Source organism: Hyaena hyaena, unplaced genomic scaffold (assembly GCF_003009895.1).
Source record: "Hyaena hyaena isolate Hyena2069 unplaced genomic scaffold, ASM300989v1 scaffold_98, whole genome shotgun sequence".
In the NCBI taxonomy this organism is placed as follows: domain Eukaryota; kingdom Metazoa; phylum Chordata; class Mammalia; order Carnivora; family Hyaenidae; genus Hyaena; species Hyaena hyaena.
This window is the reverse complement of record NW_024080730.1, coordinates 1,374,504-1,387,099: the sequence shown is the minus strand read 5'-3', so window position 1 is coordinate 1,387,099 and position 12,596 is coordinate 1,374,504. Positions and strand designations below refer to the sequence as shown.

At 57.0% G+C, this 12,596-nt stretch overlaps 1 protein-coding gene across 1 annotated transcript in view; it reads left to right on the top strand.

The window, feature by feature from the left end:
• Positions 1-326: 326 nt before the first annotated feature.
• CPT1A (carnitine palmitoyltransferase 1A) overlaps positions 327-12,596 on the top strand; it is a 51,850-nt gene continuing 39,580 nt past the window's right edge. The window contains exon 1 of the mRNA XM_039235420.1: positions 327-363. The gene's annotated coding sequence lies outside the window, so the exon portion shown is untranslated. The remainder of the gene's footprint in view (positions 364-12,596) is intronic.

The following is a 12,596-nucleotide window of genomic DNA, read 5'->3' as shown; positions in this document are numbered from 1 at the left end:
GGCCACGTGAGTTGGCCCATTTTTCAGATGAGAAAACAGAGTCTCCAGAGTGAGGAATCTCGCCCAGGGGCCCCTTGCGGGCAGGGGCTCGCGCCCGTGCAGCCTCAGTTTCCTCACCTGACCTGTCCCCCGAGGCGCCCCGCCGACGCCCCTCCCCGTCCAGGTCCCGCCCCCGGCCCGCGGAGCTCCGGGAGCCTCCGCCCCGCCCGCGCCGAAGCCCCGCGCGCAGCAGCCAATCGGCGGCCGCCGGCGTCGGGTGCACTCGGCCTCGCCCGCGGCCCTCCCGCCCCCGGCTCTGGCTCGCCGCTCGCTCAGTCCGCCTCCGCCTTCGCCGCCGCCGCCGCGCCTCCGTCTGCCGACTCGGTAAGGCTGGGCCGAGGCTGAGCGCGCGGGGAGGACCGGCGAGCGGGCGCCGGCCTGCGGGCTGCGGCGGGCGCCAGGGTGGGGCGCACGGGGGCGGGTGGGGCGCACGGGGGCTGCCGGGGCCCGGACCCCGGGCGGGGGGGGCGGAGGCCGCCTGCCGAGCCGCGGAGCCGAGGGGGCCCCCCTGCATCCCCCCACGGGGACGGCGGGGTTCGTAGAAAGCCTGAAACGGGAGCGGGTCGGGGACGCCGCACGTTCCGCGGTGGGTCGGGTCTGGGGTCCGCGCAGGGGTGGCTCCGCGTGCGGCCTCCTGTGCCGGTCCCGTGCGGCAGCGGGAAGGATGCTCAGCCCATCGGACTCGGCAGGATGCGCCAAGCTCGGGACCGGTAGGGGTCCTGGCCTCTTTTCCTCGCCCCTTCTCGCTCCCACTTCCCAGGAGTGGATTGGGTCTGGGGGCGCGCGCGAGGGTCGTCGGCCCGCCGGCAGGTACAGTGCGGGAGCCGGAGGGATGCTTAGTTCTCTGGACTTGGCAGGCCGCCTCCTGGGGCCACCAGGGCCGCCGCTTCCCCTTTCCTCTCATCCTGCCTCACTCTTCGTAATGGATTGGGTCTGGGGTTCCGTCCGAGGGTCGGGGAGGCTGCAGGAGGGATGCTCGGCCTTCTGGACTTGTCTGGGCGCCGCCAGCCCCCTCTCGATCCCGCCGCATCCCTTCGCCCTCCGGGGGTGGATTGGGCCTAGGGGACCGTCCAGGGGTCGCAGGCTGGTGCCAGGCGGGAGCTAGAGGGACGCTCGGCCCTCGGGACTCCGCGGGGCACAGTCCACCCAGCTTCCTGCGGCCACCCCCGCATTGCAGCCGTCGGGACACGCCCTTGACGCGGGACTCCCCGCGCGGTCCGAGCGCCGGTCATGAGCGAGTCAGGGGCGCCCGGCCGGGGTCCCCACTTGTATGCGCCCCCCATATCCCGGTGCGGCGCAGGGTGCGGGTCAGGTGGGCGCCTAGAGTCTGCCCAAGGTCGCGCTGGGTTCCCCCCCATCCCCGCCGCAGCGGCCCCGGGGGGTGGGGGAGGGGCGTCACGTGACCGGGCCTGGGCGCCCTTGGCCTGCGTGCCCGGACCGCGCGGTCGGGGTGGGCGAGCCACCCGGGGTCCCGGGCCCCGACGGAGGCAGCTCCTGACCTCAGCCCGCTCGGCGGGTCAACGGCCCAGAAAGGCCGCGGGTCAGCGTCTTTAGGATGTAAACCGCCTTTCCCTAAAGCTGGCGTGACTTTTTTTTTTTTTTTTTAACACCAAGTTAAAAATCCCGAGTAATTCACCAGATGTTCACTGTGGAACAGACTTCGTATTCCCAACTCAGGAGAGGCTTGGGTCCCTCGGTGCTCCCTGTGTAGCTCAAGTACTTAAGGGCAGATTTAGGTGGGAATCTGGTAACTTTGTAAGGTACCGGACAAAATCCTTTTAGCCTTAAGAAACGTGTTTTGTTACACCATTTTCTTGCATCGGCGTCGGGTTTCTGGTCATTCCAGATATTCAAGCATACTTATTTCCTTCTGAACTCAAAACCAAGTGATAAAAAATGGCCGCACTCACCGGTCTTTCATTTGTGCCAGCAAGCATCCCCCCCCTGCAAAGTATTTAGGGTGACGCGCGGGAGGTGTGGCGTCAGTCCGAGGACACGAATGCTGATGATCGCGCAGGTCGTTGAGGCGAGGCTGTATCTGATTGTAAGTCGTCGGGGGCCCCTGTCCGATGGGAACTGAGTGCTGCCCTCGGGGTTCGGGGTGGTGCTGCCTCTGTGCGCCCGGGGGCTCCTTTTCGCAAACGACCAGTTTCCTTCCGGTGAAGCTTTTCTAGACCCGACCTTGCACACTGAACTCCCATCTGTTGAAATCAAACAGAGGAGGGAACGCACATACTTTGTGCACAGAAATTGGCATCGCGCACAGGCCGAAATAACCTTTCGTTTGCACTGAAAACAAGTGGCCAAAGCCAGGGGCGAAGGGAAGAAACCTGACGTCCTTGCCGCCGCCCTCGGCCCGACCTCAGACCAGTGGGGACCCAGCGGTCAGGCGCGGGCCCCGGGGGAGTCTTGGGGCCAGGGCCCGCGCTTATGCAACCTTGGCCCCGCGTGCCCATTCATAGAAACACTGTTACTTTTTCCTGGGCCTCCGCCCGGAGCCCCTTCCGGACGCGCTCTCGGGCGCGCGGGGACGCGCTGCTGCAGTTTGGGCGCGGGGTGGCCTAGGGCGCACTGAGCCCTCCACGGTCCCCAGAGCTGGCCACCCAAGGGCCCGGCCTCCCCACGCAGGGGCGCTTCGCGGCGCCGGGGGAGGAGGGCGGCAGCGCCGGCGACGCGAGCCAGCTCGCTCCGGAAGGTCTCCGCGGAGCCGGGCGGGTGGAACAGGATCTGAGCGCCCGGGACGCGCCGGGCCGGGGGCGGGGCTCGCCGTAACCTTTCCCCTACTTTTCGCAGCCGTCACGTGACGCGCGCGGTGGGGGCGGGGCGGGGCGCGCCGGCCGCGGCCGCCTGCGGTGCCCTCGGGGACGCGGGCCCGCCCGGGCTCCCCGCGCGGCGGGGACGGTGGGAGGCGGAGGCGCGCCCCGCCCCGGCCGCCAGCTGCCGCTGCACTTTGATCGGGTGCAGGCTTTCCTTTGCTGGAGAGAAGGGTTAGTCATTCTGCGTGGCTGTCGCCGGCAGGCCAGACTTCCGAGGCTGGTGGAAGCCCGAACTTCCGATTCCGGAAGAATGCAGTGTCTTTAAGAAGGAAATAAAATTGGCACGTTTCGAGCGTGTTTCAGAGATTCGCTGTGTCCTGCTTTAATGAGGCCTCTGTTGTCTTCGAAGGGCTTGAGCCACCCGCGAGCTTTTCCTGCGAGGATTTTCTCCTTTTTACACGGTGCAGAATGGGGGGGGGGCGTGCACCTGGGAACATGAACGCAGAGTTGGCTTCAGCACCCGGGTCCCCTCTCCAAAAAAGCCACCACCCTAACAGTCTCCGAGAGTGTAGGCTGTACAGGGCGTGGTGGTAGTGGTTGTTTTTTTAATCCGTTAATGAACCCAAGTGAGGAATATTTTCTGTTTGTTGATTTCTGACATTGTTGCCTTTTGTGAACTTCACCTTCTACCCCATGCAAACACTGGGTGGACGTTGGGTTCCCAGAAGACCCTGGGCTGAAGCCAGCTGACCTTTTGGGTAAGGTGATCCAAAGCCTCAGTTCTCCAGAAAGTGCACGTTTAATTTTGTGCGGGTTGTTTTTCTGCCCAGGAATGTTTTTGGAAGTTAATCATTGAGGGAACGTTTGTTGCTGCATGGAGCTTGCCTCTTCGGATGTATGGATGAAAACCACAAACTCTGAGATCATGACCTGAGCCGAAACCAAGAGTTGGTCGCTTTGAGCCATGGGGGGGGGGGGGGGGGGGGGGGGGGGGGCATTCTAGATTATTTTTGATCGTCTCTAAGCCCCACCTGCTACTTTTGTTTCCTAAGTGGCTCTTAAGTTCACCTTCCTCTTCATTTCCATGAGCCAGAGCAGGCGAGAATGCAAGAATTTTTTTTGTTTTTAAACATTTGCCTTAAACATTTTCTTAGGGGCGCCTGGGTGACTCAGTTGGTTAAGTGTCCGACTTTGCTCAGGTCATGATCTCGCGGTTCGTGGGTTCCAGCCCCACGTGGGGCTCTGTGCTGACAGCTAGCTCAGCGCCTGGAGCCTGTTTCCGATTCTGTGTCTCCCTCTCTCTCTGACCCTCCCCTGCTCACGCTGTCTCTATTTCTCTCTCAAAAATAAATCAAACATTTAAAAAAGTTTAAAAAAAATTAGCTGTCAGCACAGAGCCCGACGCGGGGCTGGAACCCACGAACCGTGAGATCATGACCTGAGCAAAGTCGGACGCTTAACTGACTGACCACCCAGGCGCCCCAGGAAAGTTTGAGCACCCTTTTCCCCCTGGATCACCGCAGCCTCCTAATGTGGTGGGGTCCTTTGGGGCTCTGGAAGTTCGTGCAACAGAAACAACAAGCACAAGAAACTGTTGGGTTCTTCCACTCTGGTACCCCTGTTCCCGTGGTCAGGGGCTTCTGGATGGGAGACCCCCAAGCTGGTTACTTCCCATATCAAGGGACCAGTGACCCCTTCCACCCACCAGTATACAGGCTTCCTCTGGGGTCCCGTGGATCCCCATTGCATGCACCTCCATTTTTATGGTTCCCCGGGTGGGAGATGAATGGGTTCCATGAACTTGGGGGATGTTGAGTTTCAGAGGAGTCAAGCTAGGGGTTAATTCATTCTCTTTAGAATCTCCTATCCCCGCCCCATTAAAAAGTAATATGTGTTTATTATTTTTAAGTTTATTTATTTTTGAGAGAGCATGCAAGTGAGTGGGGCCGGGGGAGGGAGAGAATCCCACAAGGGGCAGAGAGAATTCCATGAAGACTGCACGCTGACCTGTGGAGCCCGAAACAGGGCTCTAGTTCACCCAGTGCAGGGTTCAAGGTCACCCCACTCTGCCAACTTGGGGCTTGAACTCACGAACTGTGAGGTCATGACCTGAGCTGAGTCAGATGCTTAACCAGCTGAGCCACCCAGGTGCCCCAATACATGTTTCTATTAAAAGCAAACACAAAATAACTATGGCTGTAAGAAATTGTCATGTGCTGTAACTTACATTGTACTTTTTATGAAAGACTTCCTTGTTTATGAGATAATGCATTGATCATTGATTCTCCTAAACGTCGGCATCTCCAGTGCCCTTAAAAAAAAATTAACGTGAAGAGTTTAAGTTTCTTTCCACATTTTCAAGCCCACCTGTTGTACAGCGGGATAGAAATGAACCCAGCAGTGTTGGGGCAAGCTAAGTGTCAAAGTTAGATGATGCGGGGGGAGGGGGGGGCAGGAGGAGGAAATCAGATGCCAGCAGGGGGTGAGGGGAGTGGAGAGAGTGAGGGGGGATCCTACTGGAAAGGAGGCCACAAATCCCCATTAAAGCCCACGTTCCGGGAGCACAGGACTGATTGGGAAGGTACAGCGTGTCCCTAACGCGATGGTCCCATCACTTGATGTGACGGGTGGATAGTCTCATACTTTATATGCCAGGAAACGAGTCTTGTGATAAGGCTATGACCTTTGCTCAAGGTCTCTCTTTCTTTTATGCGTGCGCGCGCGCGCACACACACACACACACACACACAGCTAAGTGTCACAGCTGGCATTTGGATCCAGATCTGTGTTCTCCAAAGCTTGTGCTATCCGCCCCCCCCCCCGCCCCCCAACATGCTGCTTCCTGGACCACTGGGCAGGCAGAGGGCCTGGGCGTTAGCATCCCTCTCACCTCCGTGCCCACTGGGCCTGACACCGATCAGCCCTGCGTGTGGCAGGTGTAATGGGTATGATCGTGCTGTCCGGTCCCTGCATCTGGGGAGAATTGAACAGATAGTGCAGAAAACTGCCAGGGATATTCTCTGTTTTCTTCACAAAGATGTGACCCTCCGTAACCTTTCCCCAATTCTTGTGCGCAGATCACATTTCTTTGTATTCACCTGATAAGCCATTACTGAAGTGGGGCGAAATTAGGTGCAAATTTGCATTTGGTTTATTTTTATTTTTTTCAATGTTTTATTTATTCTTTGAGAGAGCGAGAGAGCGAGAGAGAGCATGAGCATGAGCAGGGGAGGGGCAGAGAGAGAGGGAGACACAGAATCTGAAGCAGGCTCCAAGCTGTCAGTACAGAGCCCGATGCGGGGCTCAAACTCCCAAACCGCGAGATGATAACCTGAGCCAAAGTCTGATGCTTAACCAACTGAGCCACCCAGGCACCCCAGGTTTATTTTTAATTTTTTGCATTTGGTTTATTTTTTACAGTACCTCCTTAGGCAGAAGCTGTTGTTTTTCCAGAGACTTAAAATAAAAGGCGTACTGATTCCAAATTCCCTCTGTAATCTGCCTTGACTTGGCATATTTACTCCTTACATGTGAATGGTGTATTATGATATACTTTACTGCAATAAGTGAATTGTATGGCCAGTTAATTAATGAAAACATTAAACGCTCAGTGGTTGATTCAAGAGACCACACCTCATTAATGACCGTTCCTGCACCTTTCTTGTGCACGGAGCCCTCCCACATACATCAAGTGAGTTTTGAGTCTCATGTTCTTGCTTCTAAGGTGCCTCCTTCAGGTTAGGGAAATAATCTGTATTTATTTGTATGCACACTTACCAAGCAAACACAAGCACACAGTCACAGAGAATCATGTCTCGGTGAACACGACACAGAGCATGATGGCAGAGAGGCTAAGTGCCCGCATGCAGCGGGGGGGGGGGGGGGGGGGGGGGGGGGGGGGGGGGGGGCGTGGGAGGAGCTTTCTTTTTCTTCCTGTTACTGCTCATTTTTGCCTGCACCTGACTTCTTGCCCTAGTTGTGACCGTAATAGTGGGGACACGAAATGCCGAACGAGCAAGAAGGAATCTGAGCAATGTGACGAACCTTTTTGGGGTGCCCAGCTGGCTCAGTCCGCGGGCAGGCGACTCTTGATCTTGGGGTTGTAAGTTCGAGCCCCACGCTGGGTGTAGACATTACTTAAAAAAAAAAAAAAAAAGAAAGGCATGAACCTTGCCACACATGCAGGTCTGGGGAAACCCCTGGCTGATGATGATGCACTTCCAGAACCTTCTGGTACCTTCCTTGAAGTGCCGTGGGTAGCAGTACTGAGGCCGGCCTGGGTGCCATCTCTGTAGCCCTGCTTGGCAGGACCGGGGCTTCCTGCGCTGCGGCCGTCCTGGAGGCAGAACCCGCTTCATGTGGCCAAGCGGAACCCAGAGGGAGGATGTGCAGCCCTGCTCTGGCCTCTGTCGAGGGCGATGCTACAGACAGTGCCTGCGGTGTCTCCCCTCGAGAGTTTTCCCAGGGGTGGTGGCCTGAGGGTCCTCTGGCCTCTGCTTCCCCCCTGATGTGGGAAGCAGGCTCTCCTTTCCCATGTCCCTGCCCGGTGTCCGTGCCGTGCCGAGCCAGAGCAGACGGGCCAGCCCCTGCATGCCAGCAAATTGTGCAACCACGGTTGGGAGACGGTGCCCGCGGAGAATTTTAGCGCTGGCACCGGCCGTGTCTGTACTTACTGTAGTTTTACTGCTGACAGCAGCCACTTCCGGTTACAACAGAGTGACCCCACTGTACATCTGCCGTAGCTTTAGGGATCACGCGTGGAACTTTGAATGGTAAGCACGTGGGTTTGGAGGTCGGACGTGGGTCTGATCCCCCGCGCTGCTCTCTGCTGGCCATGACCTTGGGCAGGTGTGTGTGTGTTGACACCGAGCTTTGGTCTCGCTGGTAAATTCGTGCCGTTCCACGGACTCCAGCGGGGAGTAAATGGGTAACTTGGGCTAAATGTGTGTTGTCCAGCCTATGCCAGACGGGTGAGTAGAGGAGTATTTTGTATCTTCGTTGTTAAAAGCACAAAAATGAGCCTCCATTTCATATCTGTCTTATCTAGCTACCTACTCTCCTTCCTACTTCTCTTCCTACCTCTCTCTTTATCTGTTGGTTTCAAGGCTCTGTTGAAAGAGCTCTGACGGCACAGAATTAGTATGTTTTGGTTGGAAGTCCCATGTCACAGGCAGGTTCTACTGTTTATTACGGAGGCAATTTCCACCTCTGAATTTTCCCCTGGGGCCTGTCTTGGAAGCCACTTTATAACAGGCTGACCTTTCACCTCCTTTCCTCAGCCTGCTGCCTGTCCCAGCACCTGGGGTGGGGGTGGCTCCGTGGCCGGCCTTCCCCTGAAGGCGAAGGGGACCCAAGCCTCTTCGGGGTGGCCTAGCCTTAGGATCGGCAGGCCGCTGACCTCTGCCGTTACGGCGAAACAGAATTGATGGGGGAGAGAAAGCAGTGACGCTTGAAACACGAGCACAGACCAACGTATTGGCCAGAGATGGAGCGAGTGGCACTGGGCAGAGTTGTCAAACTTAAAATAACCGTACCTCCCCCCGACTTGTCCCCTTGATGTTCCGTCTGTGGTCCTCCCGGGACTTGTACTTGAGCGGGGACTCGGGGACGCTCACCGCTGCCGTTGGGAGATGACATGAAGGGTCTGCGCCTGAGTGCTCAGCCAGGCAGTGCGCGTACAATCCCGGCGGGACCCTGTTCTCTGGGAATGTGGACTCCCAGGCAGCCTTGCGGGAGGGGAGCTTTGAGCTGGGTGTGGAGCCAGAACTGGGGAGCGGAGCCAGAGCCGGAGGCATCCCAGCTGTGGGTTGGGGTTAGCAGGCCCTCCCACCTGCCCCCTTCCCAGTCAAGGTCGTGGCGTGGCAGGGGCGTGGCGGGGGAGTGGCTGGCCCAAGCAGAGGGGCCTGGGGGAATGAGCTTGGAGCGCTGTACGAACACCCACATAATAGGCCGGCGATGAGAATTTATAAAAATTGGGATAAATAGGTCGTCGCTCCCACCCGGATGGAGCGCCTTACTCTGGATCTTGGTGTTCTTCTGAGAGCGGATTAGCATAAGGTGCTTAAGTCTCTGGCGCAGTCCTTGGACAATCTCTCCCCTCCTGGTGGCCTCCGTGATTTCTAAAGTAGCACCGCCACATGGCTCCCACGCTCAGCCCGGGAGGGGGCGGCGCCCAGGTGCGTTCCAGGCAAGGAGGTTGATGCCAAGCTCACCAGCGGATGGGGCCTCTGAGCTGGCACTCTCCACTTGGTGCAGCCAGGGAGGATTTTGGCAGCGCCAGGGCAAAGGAACAGGGCCGGAGCACCCCACAGGGTGCCAGACCACAGAGAGAGGGTTTCCTGTCTTCAGCATGTTGATAAATTTCACCGCCTTGAGCTGTGACTTCTGGTTTACTTCCAAGCTCGTCTGGCAGGTACACAGCGAGAGGTGGCTTGACTGCAAGAATCCTCCCCAAGGGGCCTCCCTGGCACTTTCTGGGGCAGGAGCAGCCAGTCTGTGTTCCCAGGTGATACCCCTGTCATCCTGTTCCCTCCTGTTCAGATTTTTTTTTTAAGTTTATTTATTTTGAGACAGAGAGAAGGAGGGGAGGGGGAAACAGAGAGAGAGAATCATCCCAAGCAGGCTCCTCATTGTCAGCGAAAGAGCCTAATGGGGGGCTCGAACTCCTACATTTCGAGATCATGCCTTGAATTGAAATCCAGAGTTGGAGGCTTTACCGACTGAGTCACCCGGTGCCCCTTTCCTGTTCAGATTTCTTGTCTGTGTTTTTTAAAAATTTTTTTAAAAATCTTTATTTATTTTTGAGAGAGAGAGAGAATGAGCAGGGGAGGGGCAGAGAGAGAGGGAGACGCAGAATTGGAAGCAGCTCCAGGCTCCGAGCTGTCAGCACAGAGCCCAGTCCGGGGGCTCAAACCCACGAACCTCAACATCATGACCTGAGCCGGTCGTTTGCTTAACCGACTGGGCCACCCAGGCGCCTCCAGATTTCTTGTCCGCAGGCCTCTGGTAGTTGCTCAGTGATGATCTGAGAGAACAGATGAATGACAGAAAGGGGAGTAATGCTCACTTTTCATCCATCTGCCTTTTCTTTTCTTTGCAGCCTGTCTCCCTGCCCCTCCCCCTCTTGACTTTCTTGCTTTTCTTGCCTGTACTGTACTCCTTTCCCCAGCTGGCTGAGACCTCGGGCCACAGGGGCCGTCCTGGCAGCAGGTGGACCCCGGGGGTCACGCTCGAGAGCTCTGTCCCCGGGGAGGTCCCCTCTCCAACCAGGTAGATAGGTGCTCAGGTGGGGATGGTATGGGGTGGGGGAAGGGACAGCGCACCTTTCCAAATCAGCAGGAGCTGGTGCTTGTCCCCAGCGCAGGGGTGAGGGTGAGCGAGGGCTCTCCAGCCTATGTGGGACATATCAGAGCCCCCCGACAGCCCCGGGAGGCGGGGAGGGGGTGGTGCTGCCCGCTCACCAGGCCCTGGCGGCCCCTCTGTGCTGCGGCCCTTCCCCGCCATCCTGGAAGGTTGAAGGGTTACAGAGAAGAGCTGTCCAGTCAGGTGGCCGGGATCCAGCCGCAGGCCTGGGCTGCCAGCTGGCCCGGGGCCCCTCCTCTTACAGGGTGGAGGGTTCCCGGCTGCGCGGAGAGTTGACAGGGCAAGGACTCCGCAGAGGCTGACCCAGGAGTGGAGAGCGGGCGACCCGGCAGGGTCAAGTCCACGTGGCAGAAGACTAACATTCCAGGAAGGGGGCTCACAGGTATTGTTCTGTGCATGCCTGTGTTCACAGCGTCTCACCGGGGCTCTTTTGGGGTCCTCCTAATAATAAGAAGAAGAATTCCTGATGGTCCCTGCATTGATTCATGGCTCGCCTCCTTCCACCCGGGGCGGCGGTCTCTCTCTGCTCCCCTGGGCTCGGGCGCCGTCAGCCTTTGGGAAGCCGTGGGAGCCGTGTCTTCCTCAGGTCTTGTGTCCCTTCTTCTGGGGGAGACCTGGAGGTGAGGCAGGCAGGGCAGGTCTCAGGCTTTGCCCACACCCACCTGGGTGAGAGGTGAGGGTGTGCACAGGGCGTAGCAGGTCCGGAGTGCAGTGATTCGACAGGCAGCCTCCCTCCCTCGTCCAGATATGGTTGGGTGGGTGGAGCATATTCCCGTGTAATGCACGGGCCGGCTTGTGGGCAGGCAGAAACCCTGTAAACGGGCCCCTCCTGACTTGACTTTGACTGTGGGCATGGGTTGTGGGGCCTGGCCGTGGCTCTGCTGGTCCCGGCTTCTGGCTCACGTGGCCAATGGTGAGATGTGCCCAGAAGGCGGGCGCTGACGACCCCTCGAAGGGTCAAGGGAGCTTTGAAGGTTGGTCTCCGAGGGTGAGAGGTAGCGCTGAGCCGTGTAGACAGGTGTTTTAGTTCATTAAAAGTATTTTCAGTAACGAATGGAGAAAAGAGACCAGCATAACACACCCCCATATGGCCACTGCCTGATCTCAGTTCCCGCACGTGGCCGGTTCATAACTCTGTCCGTCCACGCCCTTCACGCCCAGGGATTTTGAAGCAGACCCAGACGAACTTGTACTGATAAATATTTCAGCATATTTATACTGAAGTTTAGCAATAGTTCATCGCGAAAGCATAGCAGCTCTTTAAAATAACGATATCATTCGATACCTAAAAATATTTAACGGCAGTTCCCAGATGCCGCGAGCTGATAGTTATTGGAAGGAGCTGAGTTCTTCGTGAGTGGGACACTGGAATTCTGGATTTGAGGAGAGAAGGTTTAGGGGCATAAACGTTGAATAGATAACACTTCAATCTCATGAGGCAGTGTTGTTTGTTTTTTTTTTTTAAGAACAGCTTTATTGTGGTTTAACTTACCACGCAGTCCACACACCCATCAAAAGTGAACACTCCAACAGCTTGTGAGTCCATTCACAGATATGTGCAATCATTAGCGCAGTTAACATTGAAACGTTTTCAACACTCAGGAAAGAAGCCTTCCTCCCCTTAGCCATCTACCCCACTCAGTCCGCCATCTGCCCCCAGCTCTAGGCTAGAGAGAGAGAGCGTGCGAGAGGGCCAGAGAGGATCCAAAGCAGATTCTGTGCTCTGACGGCACAGAGCCCGATGCGAGGTTCGAACTCATGAACCATGAGATCGTGACCTGAGCCGAAGTCAGACACTCAACCGACTGAGTCACACAGGCGCCCCGTGTAAGTGTTTTTAAACATGAGGCTGTGGATGCCAGGATTGGTGGAATGCTCGCTTACTAGATTTGCACGGAGACCTTTTCAGTGTTCAAACCTGTGTCGTCCGGTTCACTAGGTCCACTAACTACTGCTGTGGCTCGAAGAGGGAGTTGGGCTCAGGGCAGCCTCTCTCTGGGCGACTGCAAAGCTAGGAAGACAGATTTGTCCATTTTGGGGTGCCTTTTGGACTCTTACATTTGGTTTTTTAGTTCGAAGCAATCAAAACCAGCAAATCCTTAGTAAAATCCAGTGTCCTGAAAAGGCCATCGAGTCCTGGAAGGAGACCCACATGCCCCCTATCTCACTTGCCTCCCCCGGGCGGAGGTTGGATCCCCGAGCAAACACCGGACCCGTACCTTTGGATAGAATGATCTACAGACACTGTGTTTATGTTCCATCTGCATTAATAATCCAGCAGGTCTGGTTAAAGTCCTCAAATGATCTTATAAACCATCGAGAGGGTAACCTTGTGGCCATGCTTCACGCTCTGCAGAATTGTCTCGGTAACGCCTGTCTCCTGCCACACACGGAGCCTGAAATCTTCGTGGGGAGGGGCTCAGGGTTAACCGTGAAGCC